The following is a 6,000-nucleotide window of genomic DNA, read 5'->3' as shown; positions in this document are numbered from 1 at the left end:
GAAAACCAGTTTATTGGGAAGGTAAAGAATAAAAAAATGGGGTGGGCATTGTGGCTCACACTGTAATCCCAGCACTTTGGGAGGCCAAGGCGGGCGGATCCCTGGAGGTCAGGGGTTCAAGACCAGCCTGGCAAACATGGTTAAACCCTCTCTACTAAAAATACAAAAATTAGCTCGGCATGATGGCGGGCACCTGTAATCCCAGCTACTCAGGAGGCTGAGGCAGGAGAATCACTTGAACCCAGGAGCCAGAAGTTGCCATGAGCTGAGATCGTGCCACTGCACTCCAGCCTGAGCGACAGAGCGAGACTCTGTTTCAAATAAAAATAAATAAATAACTAAATAAAAATAAAAGAATGGCTACTCCATAGACAGAGCAGGCTGAGGGCTGCTGGTTGCCTATTTTCGTGGTTATTTCTTGATTATATGCTAAACAAGGGGTGGATCATTCATGCCTCCCTTTTTAGACCATATAGGGTAACTTCCTGACTTTGCCATGACATTTGTAAACTGCTTAATGACACTGTTGAACCACTGTAGTCCTCAGACTTATTATGTGAGATAGGTCTTTGTTATTTATGTCCATTTTAGTTGTGTATTCTTTACTTGCAGCTGAAAGCTTCCTAATGGATATCCCATGATATAGGTTATCCAATGATGTGCAGTTGGCTCATACACACTCGCAAGAGCCAATCCTAAATTTTCAAAAACGTTAGGAGCTGGTTAAGAACACAGTAGCTTGAAACCAACTATGGTGGGAACATTTCCACCCCAGAAATTGGCAAATACTACAAATCAGGCCGCCCCCCAACCAAGAATCAGTTGTTAAACATCTATCAGTACACAACTGGTTACATTTTTACTAAAAAGAATGCTCCTAAAAAGCCATATTTATTAAAATGACATTGGCACATATCAGACTTGTAGCGCCATTCTATTTTCATCTCACCTAATAACAAATAGATGAGCACATTTTAGCTTGATGTTTTGTGTCACCCCCAGTCGAATAATGATGAGCCTAATGATCCGAAAATGTTAATTTCATTAAGAGTGATAAGTTAAAGGAAGCTGGGCATGGTAGCTCACATCTGTGATCCCAGCACTTTGGGAGGCTGAAGTGGGAGGACTGATTGAGGCAAGGAGTTCAAGACCAGTCCAGGTAACATAGCGAAATATCTCTACAAAAATTTTTAAAAAAGAAAAAACAAACAGCTACTTACTCCCAGCATAGCCACAATAGAAATTTTAAAAATTAGGCAGGTGTGGTGGGACCTATAGTCCCAGCTACTTGGGAGGTGGAGGTGGGAGAATCACCTGAGCCCAGGACGCAGAGGTTGCAGTGTGAACTGAGATCAAGCCACTGCACTCCAGCCACAGAGCAAGACCTTGTCTCAAAAATAATAATAAAAATAAAGGAACCCTGTGAGGAGTCCCACGTATTTGAAACCATCTTCCCAAATTTCCTACTTCAAATCTGTCTAGCTGGGTACCCCTGCATCATCTAAAATGAGTCATCATCTCCTGAGCTCAGATTTGTTGTGGTTTGTTTCTTACACTGGTCTGGGTTCTTCTGATTTGTGCTAAAGACTCCCTTCTCCCCACTACTCCAGAAAGAGGACTGTTGTTACTATAGTCAGCTTTAAAGACATTTTATGGGTTATTGCTAGGTAGATTTCTCACTCTGCCTGGTTCAAAAGGCTCATGGGCACATAGGTTTTTTTCTTTTTTTGTCTGGAGTGGTAAAAAGGTGAGGTTACTCCAACAAGGGAAGAGGCATTGCCAGCTTTCACCTTTGGTTTGGCTCCTGATATGATTTGGATCTGTGTCCCCACCAAATCTCGTGTCAAATTGTAACTCCCAGTATTGGAGGTGGTGTCTGGTGAGGGGTGACTGGATCATGAGGGCAGAGTTACCATGAATGGTTTAGCACCATCCCCCACTTGGTACTATATAGTGAGTTCTCACAAGATCTGGTTGTTTAAAAAAAGTGTGTGGCATTTCTCCCTCCCCTTTGGTCCTGCTCCTGCCATGTAAGACACGGCTCCTGCTTTGCCTTTCACCATGATTGTTTCCTGACGCCTCTCCAGAAACAGATGCTGCCATGCTTTTCAAACAGCTTATGGAACCATGAGTCAATTAAACCTCTCTCTCTTTTTTTTTTTTTTTTTGAGATGGAGTTTCGTTCTTGTTGCCCAGACTGGAGTGCAATGGAGCAATCTCAGCTCACTGCAACCTCTGCCTCCCAGGTTCAAGCGATTCTCCTGCCATAGCCTCCTGAGTAGCTGAGATTACAGGCACCCGCCACCATGCCCAGCTAATTTTTTTTTTTTTGTATTTTTAGTAGAGTTGGGGTTTCTCCATGTTGGTCAGGTTGGTCTCAAACTTCTGACCTCAGGCAATCCACCCACCTTGGCCTCCCAAAGTGGTGGGATTACAAGCATGAGCCACCGTGCCCGGCTAAACCTCTTTTCTTTATAAATTATCCAGTCTCAGGTATTTCTTTATAGCAACATGAGAACAGAGTAATACAGAAAACTGGTACCAAGAGTGGGGTATTGCTGTAGAGACACCTGAACATGTGGAAGCTACTTTGGAACTGGGTAACAGGAAGATGTTGGAAGAGTGTGGAGGGCTTAGAAAAAGATAGAAAGATAAGAGAAGATTTGGAACTTCCTAGAGACTTGTTAATTGGTTGTGACCAAAATGCTGATAGTGGTATGAACAGAGATGGCCAGGCTAACGAGATCTCAGACAGATGAGAAACTTAACTAAGAAATGGAGCAAAGATCACTTTTGTTAAGCTTTAGCAAAGATTTGGAGGCCCTTTGTGCCACTGTGCCCCTGCCCTAAGTATATGTGAACATTTTAACTTGAGAATGATGATTTTGGATGTCTGGTGGAAGAAATTTCTAAGCAGCAAAGCGTTCAAGATTTAGTCTGGCTGCTTTTAACAGCATATGCTCAAGTGCATGAGCAAAGAAATGACATAAAACTGGAACTTATATTTAAAAGGGAAGCAAAGCATAAAAGTTTTTAAAATTTGCAGCCTGGCCCTGTGGCAGAAAAGTTCATTTTCAGGGGAGGAATTCAAGTCCACTGTAGAAATTTACTTAGTAAAAAGCAGCCAAATGCTGATAGTCAAGACAATGAGGTTAAGCCATCAAGACATTTCAGAGATCTAAGAGACAGCCTTTCCCATCACAGGCCCAGAGGTCTAGGAGGATTGAATGGTTCCATGGGCCAGGTCCAGGCCCTGTTCCTCTGTATAGACTCAGGATCTGCTCCCTGCATCCCAGCCACTCCACCTCCAGCCATGGCTCAAAGGTGCCTGGATAAAGCTCAAGCTGGTGCTTAAGAGGCTGCAAGACATGTCTTAGTTTCCACATGGTGTTAAGCCTGCAGGTGTACAGGGTGCAAGAGTTGAGAATTGGGAGCCTCTGCCTAGATTTCAGAAGGTGTATGGAAAAGTCTGCATGTGCAGGCAGAAGCCTGCTGCAGGGGCAGAGCCCTCATGGAAAACCTGATAGGGTACTGTGGAGGGAAAGTGTGGGGTTGGAGGCCCCACAGAGTCCCCACTGGGGCACTGCCTGGTGGAACTGTGAGAAGGGAGCCACCATCCCCCAGATTCTGGAAAGGTAGAGCCACCAACAGCTTTCACCATGCACTAGAAAAGCCACAAGCACTTAACACCAGCCCATTAGGGCAACCATGGGGGCTGAATCACAGGGGTGGAGCTTCCCAAGACTTTGGGAGTCCACTCCTGGTACTAGTGTGCCCTGGATGTGAAATATGGAGTTAAAGGAGATTTTGGAGCTTTAAGAGTTAATGACTGCCCTGCTGGCTTTCAGACTTGCATAGGGCCTGTAGCCCCTTTCTTTTGGTTGATTTCTCCCTTTTGGAATGGGAGTATTTACCTAATACCTGCACCTGTTTTGTATCTTGGAAGTAACTAACTTGTTTTTTATTTTATAGGCTCATAGGTGGAAGTGACTTGTGTTGTCTCAGATGAGACTTTGGACTGTGGACTTTTTGAGTTAATGCTGAAATGAGTTGAGACTTTGCGGGGCTGTTGGGAAGGAGATGCTTGTACTTCGCAATGTGAGGACAGGAGATTTGGAGGCAGAATGACATGGCTCGGATCTGGTCCCCAGCAAATCTCATACCAAAATGTAATCCCCAGTGCTGAGAGGTGGGGACTGGTGGGAGGTGACTAGATCACAAGAGTGGAGTTTCCATGAATGGTTTAGCACCATCCCCCTTCAGCCCTGTGTAGTGAGTGGTCACAAGATCTGGTTAAAAGTGTACGGTAGTCCTCAATCCCTGGTTCCACTCCTGCCATGTAAGATGCCTGCTCTTGCTTTGTTTCCATCATGATTGTAAGTTTCCTGAGGCCTCCCCAGCCATGCTTTCTGTACAGCCTGCAGAACCACGTGAGCCAATCCAACCTCTTTTCTCTATAAATTACCCAGTCTCAGGTATTTCTTTATAGCAACGAGAGAATGGACTAATATAGCCCCTATATGAACTCTCTTCCTCCTTCTGAAAGAAGGCTTGGCCATCTTTGTTTTTGTTTTCTTTCTTTCTTACTTTTTCAATGTTCTTTCTCTTCTTTCGTAGCAGCTGAGGCCTGTCCTGGCCCAGAAGGAGATGGTTTAGGGGTATTTATTGCCGTAAGTCTTGTACAAACTTTTCTTGTGGTGCTGACAAGCATGGTCTCTGTTCCATTTAAGTAGTAAGATCTGAAACTCAGTGGGGGCTTGGAACAGCCTTTTGGCCTATTTTGTTCTGGCCTATTCAGCCTACCTAGCTTAGACACAGGTGTTGTCACATCCAGCCTGTGAACTTAATTACATGTTGGGCTCAGGTTTATAATGTGCTTGCCAGGCACTGCTTTCCTTCTCAGGAAGGGGTTTCTGAGGCATGGTTAAGATTGGGTTGGGTTCTGTTGGATCATGGGAAAATTTCCTGCCCAAATATTTATCTTACTGCAAAGTCAAAATGGCCTGTAAGCCAGAGTTACAGGCCAGAGTTACTGTCCAGCTCCAGCTCTCCTCAATGTAGTAGAGGCTGGTGAACTGTGTCACAACACAGTAGATAAATTAGTTGTGCCTGCTTTTACCCCAAGGCTTAAGAATTCAGCTGATTCGGCCAGGCATGGTGGCTCATGCCTGTAATCCCAGCACTCTGGGAGGCCAAGGTGGGCAGATCACCTGAGGTCAGGAGTTTGAGACCAGCCTGGCCAACATGGTGAAGCCCTGTCTCTACTATAAATACAAATATTAGCTGGGCGTGGTGGCGCATGCCTATAATCCCAGCTACCCAGGAGGCTGAAGCAGGAGAATCATTTGAACCACAGCTACCCAGGAGGCAAAGGCTGCCGTCAGCCAAGATGGCATCACTGTATTCCAGCCTGGGTGACAGAGCAAGGCTCCGTCTCAAAAAAAAAAAAAAAAATTTTGGCTGATTCACTTCCCAGTCATATCTAGAGTTGGACTGTCTATTTCTCTGTGACCCATAAGTTTCTGAGTCAGAACTACCATGTGTCTGTGAACCTATCTGAATTTGATATTAACATCTCCAAGCTGCCTACACCTTTATAAAAAGAGTTCTTCCAGCTCTATGTGTTCTTCAATCACACACACTTTGGGACTTCAATGTGCCTGCTCTGGTAAGTGCAATGCTAGCCTACAATGGGCCTTTTTCAGTGGTGTTAGAAACTGACTGAGAAGGTGGGGGATCCACAATTTGTAGCAATTACTAATTTCTATGATGTAAATACTCCCACCATTGTCCACTGAAAGCTACTATGCTGTAGTCACTGAACATTGAGTTGGGAAGAGATGTACACAATTGGTTCTCCTCTGGGGAGCCAGCAAAAGTCAGCTGCAACACACCAAGGTTTTGCACATTTTTTAGTGGAGGAATTAAGAAAGGTATCTCCTTTGGGCAAATTAAAAAAGACATCTCTTCTGGGCAGAACTGTGCCACATGTATACCTTG

Source organism: Sapajus apella, unplaced genomic scaffold (assembly GCF_009761245.1).
Source record: "Sapajus apella isolate SASKATOON/1434 unplaced genomic scaffold, GSC_monkey_1.0 scaffold84, whole genome shotgun sequence".
In the NCBI taxonomy this organism is placed as follows: Eukaryota; Metazoa; Chordata; class Mammalia; order Primates; family Cebidae; genus Sapajus; species Sapajus apella.
This window is presented reverse-complemented; position numbering follows the sequence as displayed.